Source organism: Pristiophorus japonicus, chromosome 28 (assembly GCF_044704955.1).
Source record: "Pristiophorus japonicus isolate sPriJap1 chromosome 28, sPriJap1.hap1, whole genome shotgun sequence".
NCBI classification, from domain to species: domain Eukaryota; kingdom Metazoa; phylum Chordata; class Chondrichthyes; family Pristiophoridae; genus Pristiophorus; species Pristiophorus japonicus.
In genome coordinates, this window is record NC_092004.1 from 5,816,987 (window position 1) to 5,833,560 (window position 16,574).

At 44.7% G+C, this 16,574-nt stretch overlaps 1 non-coding gene across 1 annotated transcript; it reads right to left on the reverse strand.

The window, feature by feature from the left end:
- Positions 1-1,424: 1,424 nt before the first annotated feature.
- trnai-uau (transfer RNA isoleucine (anticodon UAU)) lies at positions 1,425-1,497 on the reverse strand. The gene has a single exon. It is a non-coding gene; the product is annotated as a tRNA-Ile (tRNA).
- Positions 1,498-16,574: the final 15,077 nt, after the last annotated feature.

Sequence of the window (16,574 nt, forward strand, 5' to 3'; positions counted from 1 at the left end):
CTCCAAAAGGCAATGACAGTGGACTCAGTGAAGGTAAGCTCGTAAAAGCGTGGTTTCGCTGCGTGGCTCAGCTGATCAAAGCGCCTGTCGAGTCAAGAATAGATCCTCCATTCGACTCCCCATAAGTCTTTGATCCCTTATCGCTCAAAATTCTCAATGTCGCCTCCTTAAATATATTCAATGACCCAACCTCCACTCCCTTGGCTTTTTTTCACAACGCTCAAGAGGCTCATTTCTTCCCAGGTGAAAGGGCTACAATCCTTTTAAATTTGCCGATGGCTCCAATATTCTGGATTAACGCTCCAGTCGCTTTAGGGTGTGGGTCGAATTCCATTGCTGCCATTATTTCTGGCGGGGCTGATTTTGGCCTCATGTAAAGAATCCATCTTTTCTAAGAAGTGCTGCGTCTGATCTTGCTGTGGTGCGAGCAGCCTTGCGACAGCTGCTGTGCGTCGCCGTGATCGTATCGTGGTTAGTACTCTGTGTTGTGGCCGCAGCAACCTCGGTTCCAATCAGAGTTACGGCACAGTTTGCTTTTTATCTTTTGTCATCCGCGGCACCTGTTGATCAAACACAGCAAAACATCAATCTGCACTATATGAAACAAATATTATACTGTTTGCCGTAGATATAGTTTTACTAATTCAAACGTGCCTCTTGTCTCAGATTTTCCTGCTTTCCAGAAAAAAATAGCCCTTTTCTTACAATTCTCCTCACCACAATTGTGGCGGCAGCAGTGACTGCATGAGTTAGAAACATAGAAACATAGAAAATAGGTGCAGGAGCAGGCCATTCAGCCCTTCTAGCCTGCACCGCCATTCAATGAGTTCATGGCTGAACATGAAACTTCAGTACCCCCTTCCTGCTTTCTCGCCATAACCCTTGATCCCCTGAGTAGTAAGGACTTCATCTAACTCCCTTTTGAATATATTTAGTGAATTGGCCTCAACTACTTTCTGTGGTAGAGAATTCCACAGGTTCACCACTCTCTGGGTGAAGAAGTTTCTCCTCATCTCGGTCCTAAATGGCTTACCCCTTATCCTCAGACTGTGACCCCTGGTTCTGGACTTCCCCAACATTGGGAACATTCTTTCTGCATCTAACCTGTCTAAACCCGTCAGAATTTTAATCGTTTCTATGAGGTCCCCTCTCATTCTTCTGAACTCCAGTGAATACAATCCCAATTGATCCAATCTTTCTTGATAGGTCAGTCCCGCCATCCCGGGAATCAGTCTGGTGAACCTTCGCTGCACTCCCTCAATAGCAAGAATGTCCTTCCTCAAGTTAGGAGACCAAAACTGTACACAATACTCCAGGTGTGGCCTCACCAAGGCCCTGTACAACTGTAGCAACACCTCCCTGCCCCTGTATTCAAATCCCCTCGCTATGAAGGCCAACATGCCATTTGCTTTCTTAACCGATAATGTTTCTACCCAGGATCGAACCATGGTCCTTTTACATATAAAGCAAACGTGATAACCACTACACTACAGAAACCTCAACAAAAAAGTTGAAGGAAAAGGCGCCGGACGTCGATGCTAACAAAGTCCTGGCGTGGTCGTTTAATTCACCGCGTCAAACGTGTTTGGTTTTCTCTGTTCTGAATTTGTTTCACAATCGAAGATTTCTGGCGCTCCCTCAACTGAAGCAACGGAAGGCCTTTTACTGACAGACGCTAATTGTACAATTTGAACATTGTTGCAACTGGGTGCACGGGCAGCACTAGCGGCGAGTACCGTTTGTAGCTGAGGTTTTCAGTTTTGGTTAAATAAGCAGAAAGCAGATTTAGTGTACACACCAGTAAACCGAGGTAGCCGAATGGTTGAGGCGAAGGACTGCAAATCCATTGTGCGCTACACGTGCGGATTCGAATATAATCCTCATTGTTATTGCGCTGACCATTTGATGCCTCTGTTGGTTTTGTTAATCACCGTAAGCTTCATGTCCAAATAAACCTTTTACTCCAAGTATGCTACACTCAGCTCATGTCATGTCTCAAACTATTAACATGTATAATAATGGGAAAACTTGTGTAGGATTATGGGGAGGCGGACTAATTTGATAGTTCACTCAACGACACAATACAGGCGGGAGGGAGTTCATACTTTCTTCTTTACCGACATTGGATGGGATTTCAACATGCATCGTGTTGCGTTGTATTTTAAAGGACGCTCATTGGTCTAGTGATTCGATTCAGACTTTGGGATTATCAGTGTTGCAATGCGACAGATCCATGGTGCAAATCCCTGACTGTCTTCGCCAGCATTTAGTCAAAAACCACCTTCTCACAGCTGATAGGCACTGCACACAAGATCAATAATTTAAATTAAAAACTTGTGAATTTGCGCCATATTTTGTACATCGTACGAAATCACAGAACTTCACAGGAGCAACATTAAAACGAAACAACTGAGCAAATTATAGGTTTCTGGGTTTGAGTGGCTCTGTGTCTCATTGCACATCTTAAACACGTGGGAGGTGAGAGGAGCGGCTGTTCAAAGAGGCACAGCATGAGGAACGGCTGTTTACAGAGCGGGAGCAGTGAGGAGCGACTATTTCCAGAGCGGGAGCAGAGAGTAGCGACTGTTTACAGAGCAGGAGCAGAGAGGAGTGGCTGTTTACAGAGCAGGAGTGGAGAGGAGCGGCTGTTTACAGAGCGGGAGCAGAGAGGAGCGGCTATTTACAGAGTGGGAGCAGAGAGGAGCGACTTTTTACAGAGCGACAGCAGAGAGGAGCGGTTATTTACAGAGCGGGTGCAGAGAGGAGCGGCTGTTTAAAGTGCGCGATCAGAGAGGAGCGGCGATTTACAGAGCGGGATTGAGAGAAGTGACTATTTGCAGAGCACGAAAAGAGGGAAAAAGCTGTCGACAAAGCGAGAGCAGGGAGGGGCTGCTATTTACAGAGCGGGAGCAGAAAGGAACGGCTGATTACAGAGCGGGGGCAGAGAGGAGCGGTTGTTTTTTGAACGGAAGCAGAGAGGAGCGGCTATTTACAGAGTGGGAGCAGAGAAAAGTGACTGTTTACAGAGCGGGAACTGTGGGAAGAAGCTGTTTACACAATGGGAGCAGGGAGGGGCGGTTGTTTGCAGAGCGGGAGTAGAGAGCAGCGGCTGTTGACACAGCGAGAGCAGAGTGGGACGGCTGTTTACAGAGCGGGAGCAGAGAGGAGCGGCTATTTACAGAGCGCGAGCACAGCTGAGTGGTAGTATCTGGCGCTGGACCTGTGGCATGTCTCGAGCAGTTCCTGAATGAATTATTTTTCAGCATCTGAAGAACTTTGCAGTGTTTTATTGCGCTTCACTTTGTATTAACAAATGCAATAATTAATTGCGCTGGCATGAAGAATAAATTTCAAAACAATGTAAGCATTGGTGGGTCAGGGGTAGAATTCTCGCCTGCCACGCGGGAGACATGAATATTGTGCAAATAATAAATATAACACATCCCTTAAACATTGTTGGGTTATAAAATATAAATTAAAAAAAAACTATGTGCGAAAATCGAAATTAAAGATCACTTGATTCTGAGGATACTTATTGCACCAACAATGATCAGCTCTTCCTTCAAAGTGAGTCTAGCCCAATGAAAACGTGCGATCTAGACTTGATTGTAACCCGTTGCCATTTAACTGAAATCAGAAGCGCTATCATTGCAGCACAAGGTCTAAAGCTGACAAATGCAGCCGCATCTATAGTAAGGATCGAGCACAATGAAGACGCCTGTCCTGGAAATCGGCGCGGTCCCATCTTGCAAGACCATCAGCTGGCCGGTGCAATTGGAGGGAGCAGCGTGCGGTGGCCTGGCCCAGAAATCAGCGCGGTCCCGGCCTGCAAGACCATCAGCAGGCCGGGGCCTTTGGAGGTAGAAGCTTGCAGCCGCATGTCACTGCAAGGAGCAGCGCGTGCTGCTGCAGGAGGGCGATGGCTACAAAGTCAGGTCACTGATTGCAGTGCGGGCAGACACAGCAGGAGGGATGTAGGAGAGGCAAGAGTCCATAGATGGAAGTGGCCGGGGCCCAATAGAGGCGTGAATCTGGGGCTCAGAAGACACGAGAGCCCAAGGGCAGCATGGGCCAACCCCCACAACGATATGTGTGCGCGCTCGGCCTGTACAGCTGAGCTGTTCTCCAGTTTGACTTCCGTATACCTTGCCACTGGATCAAGACCGACCACTGTCAAACCTGTGTGGTTGCTGGTATGCCACGGCCACCACACGTTAAGATTTCCAAGCACAGGCAAGTTCCACTCTTCACGATATATTTCAGGATCTGGAATATTAGGGCATTCATTAATACATCTGTGTACTCATTGCTTTTTGGCGTGGAAGCTCGTCATCCTCGCTTCAAGAGCCTGCCTACGATGATGATAAAAAGAAAATGTTGGAAATAAACAGAAGGTCAGGCAGTATCCGTGGAGAGTGAAACAGAGTTAACATTTCAGTTTGATGGTGGTTCCTCAAAACATGTCTAAAGAGGGTTGCAGTGAGGAACAGCTGCTTAAATGAGGGAGCAGATAAGACATGGTTTCGATTCCCGACCAATTGCAATGCCCCGCTTTACTAATCAACTTTAGTAAACAAATTAAATTTAAATTTACATGAAGCGCTGCACAAAGAAAACTCCCATTTGCGGATTTCAGACCGTCATATCTCGGTCTGTGACATTGCTCCATTTGCCTTGCAATCTCGGTGCTGCAGATATCGGCCCCCTGGGACTATGTTCATCCTAAAAACAGTTGTTGGTTTTCTGGTGACAAGAAAGCTAACTGCCGTAATTGCAAAATGCAGCAACAGGATATAAAAAAATCAGCAATCGACCAATCGGCATTGCTTGATTCAGAAGCTGGGCGGTGTATGTTTCAATTCATTCACAAGATGGCTGGTTTACTGATCCAACAAGATGACTACGTCATTGTCTGGGTTAGGGATCTCAACGAGGTCCGCAACACCCACGCCATGACAGTAGCTGATGATTGCTGGATGAACCAACGCCAATTGCATCCTGTTATTAAATAAACGTAGAATCCAAACTGCATCGGGAACAGAAACGCTGGCACAGGAAAACCAACGCTGGAGCACTCAAAGAAGCTATTCAGAAGGCGCTATTCCGACAGCGCACCGAAGCCAACTTCAGGAATTCCAGTCAGGCAGAGTGTCCACATTGCCTGGTCTGCCGTGAAGGCCTCTATAGTTACCAGCTGTGCAGAGACGCTTGATAAATCCTTCAGGAAACATCAAGACTGGTTCGCCAAAAATGACCAGGAGATCCAGGAGCTAATAAGCAATAAATGCGAATCATTCTAGAATTGGTAACAGATGCACAATTCCAGAGCAAGAAAGCAGTTCTTTAGACATCTGAAGGCCGCGATCCTAGATAGAACTCGCGACATAAATAACAGATGGGGGGGTGTAGAAATAATGCAGGAGATCCAGCAATAAGCTGACAAACACGACGTGCATACATTAATTAGCGCATTCAAGACCAATTACGTTCAAGCAGTGAAGTTTGTACCCAACCGAGGGCCAGAAACGGAAGTGTAATTATCAAGGAGAGAGAAGCAGTAAATGCCCGCTGGAATGCGTACTGCGAAATCTGCTTATGAGAGACTCTGTCTTCGACATGAGTGACCTCGATTCAATTTAACAGCATGCTAACCGTCACCAACTCAGAAAAATCGCAACCCGGCACAATGTTCAAAAGGCCTCCCGATACTTGAAGAACAACAAGGCCTCAGGAGCACATGGAATCCCCGCCGAAGCACTAAAGCATGGCGGGGAATTACTGTTAGCGCGAATCCATGAACTGATTTATTTTATTTGGAAATGAGGAGAGCAAGACTAGAGGATTTCGGAGACGCTGTAATATTGACGAGCTCCAGCAAAGGCGACAAATCCGTTTGCGGCAATTACAGAGGAGCTTCCCTTCTGTCTACGCCAGGGAAAGTCATCTGAAGAAGCCTCCTGAATCCGCTTCTCGCATAGACTGTCGAGTCACAGATTCGTAGTACTGATTCTGCCCACTGAGGTGCACAATGGACATGATCTTCACCACGCGCCAAATTCAAGAAAAATGCATGGAGCAGCGTCGATCTCCGACATATCCAGGCGATTCACTGGATCTTCAGACACACGGATTGGCAGATTTAGCTGCAATTCGAGATCTTTAGGAGCAACAGGAGTTTGAAAAGCAACATTTTATGCATGCATCGAGAGGGGACGCGTCTGTGCTTTTCTGTTTATAAAACGAGACCTTGCTGCTTCATCACTGTGCCTCACAACCAAGGAGCTGATCTGAATATTTCCAAGGGAAAGTACTGGCTGCGCTGAAAATCCGAAATTCAAACAGCGATTGCCAGACATAATCAGCAGGCCAGAATACATTTCTGAGGAGCTAAGTTAATTTAACGTGTCAGATTGATGACGAATCATCACAACTGGAAATAGTTCGAGTTGTAGCAGGTTTTAAACTGGTTCCGAGGCAATGAAATGGATGGGCCCTGGGGACGGAACAAATGCGAAGATCTCTGACAGGATGGAAGGCACGAGATGAAATGAATCAAGGGATTGATTGTGCAATGCAAAAGGGATAAAATTGGTCAAATATAGAAACAAAAGATGGGTCTAGTGGATCTCTAAATGGGAACTGCAGAATCATTAACAGCAGCAAGTGTCCAAAAAATTGGAGCGTTGTTTAAGACCTTCAGTTGTTGTACTCAATCTTGAGTACAGAAGTTTGGAAACTAACGGATCGAAAGATGAGGAGCCGTTCCTCGAGCTTACATTGAGTTTAATTTCACCAAAAACATCGATTCCAGTAGGGGAGTGCGCCGGAGAATGAAAGTAACTTGTGACTGGCTGCTCAGTGTCAAGCTTGCCGCCTGAAACAAGGTGCCCCACAAAGCGATCACCCAATCTGTGTCTAGTCTTCCCAGTGCAGAGGAGACCACATGGTGAGCAGCGAATACAGAATAACACATTGAACGAAATACAAGTAAAACAAAGTTTTACCTGGAAGGTGTGTTTGGGAGCCTGAGATTGGGTAGTCAGGAGGTAACAATGCAGGTGTTGCATGTCCTGCGCTTGCCTGGGAAGATGTCCTGAGAAGGGAAGGCGCTGCTTCAAATGGCTGCGGAATGGACCAGGATGTCGCGGAAGAAGCAGTCTCTTCAGAATGGAAATGATAAGAGATGGGAAGAAGAGTTTGCTGGTTAAATCACGCGAGAGGAAGCAGACATGGCGGAGTATATCACATTGATTGTGGAGGCTGGTCGGGTGGAAGTTGATTGCAAGGTAACACCCTTAATTTTTGTGTCGAAATCATGCTACATTCCACTCATATCACGACTCAAATTATTAATATTTACTTTAAAGGGATAACCTTTGTTGGACCAAGGGGTGTTGGACTCTCAGAGAGCCAGCGTAGGCACGATGGGCCGAATAACATATTGCAGCTTCTTCAGAATCTGAAATTTGAATACGCGGTTGCTTTGCTTTATGGGCATGATTCTTTCTTTCGGGATTTTAAAGCTGAGTTTCAAGCAGTCCCGATTCACATCGCGGACGAACGAGGCTCAATTTTAGTCACAAATTAGCTTTTCAACACCGATCGACATTCCAGAAAACATAAATATTTTAAATAAAATTTACGTAATCTCGTGCGATTTTCCCACGTCTACTGAAATTCCAGATCTGCACAGGAGCGATATGAAATTCAACTTACTCAGTAAGGTTAAATGTTTCTAGCTGTATTCGTCTCTGTGTCTCATTGAATGTCTTATACTCATTTTCGATTACCGCCAATGCAGCACCTTGACATTTGGCTTTCTGTATTGATGAGCTTGCTGATTTTGGAGAAACTTACATTTAGCTTCAAACCTCTATCCTCATGAAACATCGACTGCCGAGAATATCAGTCAGGCTTGTTTTTTCTAGCGCTGAAAAGATGTGAGAATTTGGCTTTTGTATTGGTCTCATGATTCCGAATACAAACCGTACAGGGTTCTGTATTGGCCGGAATCAAACCGGCTTGACCAGTCTTCCTGTGCTGAGTAAATGGGCTGCGGACCATATCTTTCCTTTCGGCATTTTACAACCTTCCGGTCTCAACCGTAATTTCAATAAATCGGAGCTTAACCAGTTCTCCCGCTCTCGGGCATCTGATGCAGGAAATATTCTGCTGTTCCCACAAACACCTTCTCTGGAGCATCTTTTATTTCTTTACTGCACTATTACCATCCATGTTAGTGCGCATTAAATTCAGGAATATTGAGAAGATAAATCTCTCCCATAACAGTAAAGTCAATATTGGGCATTGGCTCAATATGTTGGAAATATAACAGGTACTGAATAATACCAGTATAGTCACAAGAGAAATCTCTCCTATCTGAAAAATGTATCATTATCCGGTCATGGGCTGTGCATATTGGAAAGTGAACGTTTACTGAGTGTTGAGCAATTATATTCACAGAATGAAATCATCCCATGTTGGGAAATGGCTGTGTATATTGGAAGTTCAGTGGGCACTGTGTGTTAGAGAGAGCACATGGAGAGGAAAAATCTCTCATACATCAGTAAAGTATCAGAATTGAGTATGGGTTAGTTATACTGGAAATATAAAGGTTACTGATGTACAAAATGTAATACAAATTATTTTGAGCACATAAACTACCATTCGGCCAATCAGGTTAGTGTCTATGTTTATGCTCCGCAAGGGCCTGCTTCCTCCCATCTGCATCAAACCCCTTCAATGTCAGCACTCGTATGCGTATATATACTTCCTTGAATGCATCTATTTATTTCGGTCTTCCCCTGTTTGTCTCCCCTTAGGCACTCGCTCGGAGTCGAGGATGACTTGCTTCCTCACAATATTTTTTCTCCGGTGAGTGATGAGTCAATGCGAGAACCACAGTCTTTGTCACCAGTTGGGCAGGCGGTGGTAGAACGGACGGAAGGGTGTGGTGCTTGGGTTGTCGTGGGCTTCTTCCCCGGTTTGTGCTTGGCTTCTGTGTGATTCCAGCGAAGAGACATGAGGTGTTTGGCGCCTTCCCAAATGTTTCTGCCTCACTTTGAGCCGTCTTAATCCAACGATTCCCAGATGTCGGTGGGAATGTAATAATTTTTCAAGGCTGTTTTGAGAATGTTCTTGAAGAGTTTCTTATGCCACCATGGACTCGCTTGCCCTGTTGGTGCTCTGAGTAGAGCACCTTATTGTGGCAGATTAATATCAGACATGAGGACGAAGTCACCTGTCCATCAGAGCTGATGGAGTGTGGTCAATACTTCCATGCTTAGATGTTTTCCTGAGCGAGTATTCTGCCGTTGCTGTTCCTATGCTGCCAATATATTTGCAGGAACTTGCCGATGAAGCATTTTTGCTACATTTCCAGTGATTTGAAGTGCCTGCTCTATAAAGGCTATGCCTGTGAAGTATGCAGGAGGGGGAACATCACTACAGCCCTGCAGGCATTGAGCTTGGTGCCGGACTTCAGATCCTGCTCATTGAACACTCTCTTCCTCAGGTGACAGAACGTTTCACTTGCACACTGAAGGCGGTGTTGGACTTTGTCTTCGACGTCTTCCCTTGTTGACATTAGTGTTCCGAGGTATGCAAAATAGTCCACGTTGTCCAAGGCCTCGGCATGGTTCTTGATAATAAGATGGCTGTATTGTATGGCGGTGCAGGTTGGTCGAAAACCTATGTCTTGTGGATGGTTAATGTAAGGCCCATGCACTCGTACGCTTCGCTGCTGGTATTGACAAAGGTATGGAGTTCGACCTTCCACTGTTCACAGACGCAAGCATCCTCTGCATATTATAATTAAATCGCAGATGGTGGTACGACTTTGGATCTGGACTGCAGGTGATGGAGTTTGAACAATTTCACACTTATTCTGTAGATTAGCTCAAAAGTAGGGGAGAGCATATTGAGAGTCAGATAGATCATTGCAGAAAGGACGATCTAGAAGAGCGTTGTTATGATGACTCAACCTTGCTTGACCCCGGTTCGCACATGTGTGGTGGATCCGTTGTTCAGCATTATGGCTTGCATGTCATCGTGAAGCAGGTGGTGGATAATGAAAACAATTTGAGAGCAGCTGAAGTTGAAGTGGACAATCCATAATCCCTCATCTGTGACGGTGTCGAAGGCCTTTTTGAGGTCAAAGTCGGTCCTGTCCAGTGTTTGATGCTGCTCCCAGCCTTTTTCTTTAATTTGGCACGCAGTGATGATCATGACCACTGTGCCCCTTCGTGGGCTGAATCAGCACCACGAGTCTTCAGTCACTTGGAGAATTTGATTGAGGAGGATTCTTCGGATGACTTTCCCTTGGGCAGACAGCAGGTAAACTCCTCTGTAAATACAGCAATAGGACTTATCACCTCTCTTGAGGAAGGCAATGATTACAACTTTTCCGAGATCCCCTGGCTTGCTCTCCGCATTGCAAATGAGTGAAATTATTTCATGCATTCGCGCCAACAGATATTCCCCGCCATTCTTTATTGCAGCAGCTGGGAATACATGTGCTAACGATACCTTGTTGTTCTTCAATTATCGGATGGCCTTTGGAACCTCATGCCGAGCTGTGGTTATGCTGAGTTCGAGGTGGGTAGCATGCTGTCGGATGGAATCGAGGACACTTATTTCGAAGAGAGAGTCTCTGTTAAGAGATCTTGAAATACCCCTTCCAGCGGGCACTTACTGTTTCTCTGTCCTTGATAAGTACGGTTCCGATCCTGGCCCTCATTGAGGTGCAAACTTCATTGCTTGGACCGTAGTTGGTCTTGACTGCGCCAATGAATTCATGCACACCATGTTTATCAGCAAGTTGCTGGATCTCCTGTGTTATTTCTCTTCTTCATCTGTTCATGACATCGCTAGTTTTATCTTGGACCTCGGCCTCCAGATGTCTAAATAACTGCGTTCTTGCTCTCGAGTTTTGCATCTGCTTCCAGTTCAACAATGCCTTGCATTTGTTGTGTGGCTTATTAGCTCCTGGATTTCCTGCTTATTCTTGTCGAACCAGTCTTGATGTTTCCTGGTGGATTTACCAAGCGTCTCGACACAGGTGTTAAGTAGAGAGGCCTTGAACGCAGACCAAGCACTACGGACACTTTGTGCCTCCGGTTGACTGGAATTCCTGAAGTTGGTTGTGGGGCGTTGTCTGAATAGGGCTTCCTTAGTAGAGTATTTGAGTGGTCAAGCTTTGGTTTTCCTGCGCCAGCGTTTCTGTTCACGCTGCTGTTTTGAGTCTACATTAATTAAGTAACAGAGTGGATTAGCTGTGGCCCATCCAGCAGTTACCAGCTCCTGTTATGGCGTGGGTGATGTGGACGTCGATGCGATCCATCGCCCAGACGATGACACAGTCATTTTGTTGGAACAATAACCCACCAACCCGGTGAAAGAATTGAAACACAGCATGCCCAGCTTCGGAATCAAGTTATGCCGATTGGTCAATAGCGGATTTTTATATATATTCTTTGCTGCATTTAGCAATTATAACAGTCAGCTTTCATAAGATCGAGAACTGAACTGATTCAGAATGAACATAGTCTCAGTCTGGCCGATATATCCAGCACCGGGATTCCATCGCAAATGGAGCAGCGTCACAGACCGTGATATGACGGGCTGAAACCAAAAAATTAGATTTTTCTTTGCGCAGTGCTTCATTTAACTTTTTAAATGTAATTTGTTTATTGAAATTCATTAGTAAAACTAGGGATCGGGATTGACCTGCTTCGGACCCGCGTCTTCTCTGCTCCATATTTAAACAGCTGCTCCTCATTGCACCCTCCTATAGACAGGTTCTGAGGGATCATCATGGACCTGAAACATAAACTGTGTTTTGCTCTCCACGGATATTGCCTGACCGTCTGTGAATTGTCAGCATGTCCTGTTTCTACCCTTCCGATAGATGAGGTTGCACTTGTCGGCTTTGGACCTTGTGCTGCAATGGTCGTGATTCTGATTCCAGATCAGACAATGGGTTCCATGCACGTCTACATCGCACGTTTTCATTGGGCCAGCATCACTTTGAAAGAAGAACTATCCATTGTTGGTGAAATAAATATTCTCAGAATCAAATGATCTGTTCCTATCAATTTACGCACAAAGTTATTTTTTAATTTATGGTTTATATTTCAACAATATATAAGGCATGTGTTAGGTTTATTGTTTGCACAATAACCATGTCTCCCGCGTGTCAGGTGAGTATTCTTCCCCTGAATCAGCAAAGCTTACCTTGTTTTTGTCGTGTACAGAAGAACTCCACGAGTCTGAGTACAGGGAGCTAAACTTAGTGTGATCTTTGACTCCTTTATTACAACTCCAGAGTGCGTAAGCAACATGCCAGACAACATGTTATACTGGCCCTGCACGTGTGTGCAGGGGACCATTCGGACACCAAAATTCGCGCCCTCTGGTGGCAAGTATTACATCGTTATATGCATAACATCACTCCCACCTTCGGTACAAGTTATTTACAAGTTGAGGCGATCCAGAGCATTTCGCCCCCTGGTTTATTGTCTAAGTTCAAACCCTGGCCCGTGTGAGTTGGACAGAGAATTTCTGCGCTGCAACGCGGCTGCTCTGACCGGACTGTCAGGAACGGTGGATTCATCCTCGTGATTGCCAACGAGTTCGATTGCTGGTTGTGTGTGGTTTGGTGGATCGTCGATGGTGATATCCTCTTCAAGTCGTACCTGGCTGTCAGTAAATCGCAAATTGGTCTGATCTAAATGCTTTCTGCACGTTTCGGCAATTAAAAGTTTGAGTATAAACACCCTATTCCCTTCCTTGGCAAAAATAGTGCCAGCAATCCACTTGGAACCATGGCCGTAATTCAGGACAATTCGAGGGTCGTTAACATCAATGTCACGTGAAACAGCCACGTGTTCGTGGTACATGTTCTGCCGGTGTCGCCGGGTTTGCACGTGATAAATTAGATCCAGGTGGACTAGAGAGAGCCTGTTTTTCTTTGTATTCTTCATTAACAATTCTTTATTGAAACTCCAGAGTGTCGAAACAGCATGGAAGCCAATCTTGTATACTGGCCCTGCCCTTGTCTGAAGATGACCACTAGGAATCAAGCAGTCGCGTCCTCTGATGTCAAGTATAACATAGTTACATACATAGCAGCTTTTGTATTTAATCTTCGAGCCAGCGCAATTAATGATTGCATTTGTTTTAATACAAAGTGAAGCACAATTATGCACAGCAAAGTATTTCAGATGCTAAAAAATAATTTCTTCAGCAACTGCTCGAAAACCTCACAGGTCCAGAACAAGGCACTGCCAATCAGCTCTGCTCCTGCTTTGTAAACAGCCTCTCCTCTCTGCTCCCGCTCTGTAACCAGCCGATCGTCTCTGCTCCCGCTCTTTGAACTTCCGATCATCATGCTCTGCCTCTTCACAACCCCTACGTGTGTCACGCATCCAATGAGACACAGAGCCGCAGACACAACACCCGGAATCCAATATCTTTACTCAATTGGTTGGTTTTAACGTTGCTCCTGTGAAGCTGTGTGATTTCGGACGATGTACAAAATACGTGCAAATTCATACATTTCAATTTAAATTATTAATCTTTTCTGCAGTGCCTTTCGGCTGTGAAAATGTGATTTTTGACTAAACCCTTGAGACAATAGTCAAGGAATTGCATCCAGGATCTGTCGCATTTCAAAGCTGAAAATCCCAAAGTGAGAATCAAATCGGATGACCAACAAGCCCCCGATAAAAAGAGACAACGCAACTCATTACGTATTCAAATCTCATATTCTGTCGGTAAAGATTTAAATTTAAAGCCCAGCCTATCAAAATAGTCCCACTCCCCATAATCCTACATTTTTTTTCCTTTTAATATAAATATTAGTCATTTGTGAAATGACATCAGCTGAGTATAGCATATTTGGAGCAACAGTTGAATGTGGACATTAAGCTTAAGCGATGAACAAAAAAAACTGAAGCATTAAACGTTGAAGGCAGTAACAACGAGGATTATATTCGCATCCGCGCATTTGCGCACAATGTTTTAGCAGACCTTTGCCTGAACCAGTCGGCCACCATGTTTTGCTGCAAGAGTGTAATCAGTTTCTCAGCTTTCTGATTTTTGCATCGAAACAGCAATCTTTAGGGATAAACAGAACTCAACGCTTGTCCTGCCCATGCTCCAAGTTGCAACAATGTTGAAAGAATACAACTAGAGTCTGTCATTAAAAGTCATGTTCTTACGTAAGGTGAGGCAGCGCCAGAAATGTTATGTAGTGAAAGAGTTTCAATGCAGAGCAAAATAAACGATTGACTGGGGGAATTAAATGCCCGTGACAGAACGTCTTTGGTATTGAAGTCAGGCGCCTTTTCCATTAACCCACGCAGCCACTGCTGCCGCCATTACAGTTATTGAAGGGAGCATTTTCAGGAAAGGGCGATTGTTTTTGGAAGGCAGAAAAAGTTGAGAAAACAGGTCCGTTTGAAAGAGTATACATGTTTCTACTGTCAAAAAAATAATACGTGTTTAAGAAAATAAAGATTGATGTGCTGCTGTGTTCTATCAACAGTTGCCGGAGAGAACAACAGATAAAAAGTAAACTGTACCATAACTCGGATTTGAACCGAGGTTGCTGCAGCCATAACGGAGAGTACTAACTATTATACGATCACGACACCCTACATCAGTTACTGCAAGTTTGTTCTGACAAAAATACAGTCATAAACAGCACTGCTGGATTATTATTGATCAAGCAAAAATTAGTCCCACCAGAAATTATGGCACCGGTGGAATTACACCGACACCCCGCAGCGATTGGAGTGTCAATCCAGAATGGAAACTGTTGCTGTGGTAGTTACATTTAAAAATCCTTTCACGCGGGAAGAATTTCGTCCATTGTGCGTAGTGAAAATAAATTAGGCCGTATTAATGGTTGAACCCAAGACTGTCGTGTTAATTAGACAAATGCTTTGACCACTTAAGCCACGGAGACAAAACACAACTTTACCGGCTCGCCTTCACTGACTAATTTCAGTCAGCTACCTGTCACTGCCTTTTGGATTCGGAGGCTGTTTTGGATCTAACCATCTCTCTTGTCTATTCTGCCATCTGACTCGATTCTGCAGCGACCTCTCGCTGTGTTTATCTCAGTTGCAATCTGTGGTTTGATGCTGAAGGAATTCCAAAGTTTCTTTCGACAATGAACAAAATGAAAACGTAAGAACATAAGAAATTAGGGCAGGAGTAGTTCGTTTGACCACTCCAGGCAGCTCCGACATTCAATAAGATTATGGATGCTCTGCTCATGGACTCAGCTCCACTTACCTGCCCGCTCTCGATAATCCTTTAAACAATTAACACTCAAAATTCATTCTATCTCCGAATTAAATATATTCAATAACCCAGCCTCCACAGCTCTCTGAGGCAGCGAATTCCTCAGATGCACTAACCACTGAAATACGACATTTCTCCTCACCTCAGTTTTAAATGGGCGGCCTCTGATTCAAAGATTATGCCATCGAGATCTAGTCTGCCCTATCATTCGAAACATCCTCTCTGCTACCACCTTGCCAAGCCCCCACTTAATCTCATACGTTTCGATACGCTCACCTCTCATTCTTCTGAATTCCAATGAGTAGAGGCCCACACGACTCATATTTTCCACATATGTCAACCTCCTCATCTCTGGAATCAACCTTTTGTAATTTTTCTGAACTGCCTCCAAAACGAGTATATCCTTTCGTAAATATGGAAAACAAAACTGCACGCATTATTCCAGGTGTGGCCTCACAAATACCCTGTACAACTGTAGCATGACATCCCAGCTTTTATACTCCAATCGCCTTTGCAAGAAAGGCCAAGATTCCATTGGCCTTCCTGATCACTTGCTGTACCTGCACACTACGCTTTTTGTGTTTCATGCACAAGTACCCCCAGTTCCGCATGTACAGCAGCACTTTACAAACATTCTACATTTAAATAATAAATAACTCTTAATTTTTGCTGCCCTCATAATTTCCAACATTATACTCCATCTGCCCACTCACTTTGCTTGTCTATTTCCTTTTGCAGATTTTTAGTGTGCTCTTCATGCACTGCTTTTCCTCCCATCTTTGTATCGTCGGCAAACTTAGCAACGTTACACTCGCTACTTTCCTCCAAGTTGTTCATATAGATTGTAAATAGTTTGAGCCCAGCATTGACCCGTGCATCACCCCCCTGGTTACAGATTGCCATCCTGAGAATGAACCATTTATTCCTACTCTGTGTTTTCTGTTGATTAGGCTATCCTCTATTAATGCTAGTATATTACCGCCTAGCACGTGAATCATTATCTTGTGCAGTAATATTTTACATCGCAGGTTGTGAAAGGCTTTCTAGAATTCCAGATACACCACATCCATTGGTTCCCTTTCATCCACCCTGTTCCTTACGTCCTCAAAGAATTCTAGCCAATGTGCAAAAAATGAATTCCCCTGCTTGAATCCATGCTGACTCTGCCTGACCTAATTTTGCTTCTCCAGATTTCCTGCTGCTTCTTATTTAATAATGGACTTCAACATCTTCCCATCCACAGAAGTTAGGCTAACTGGTCT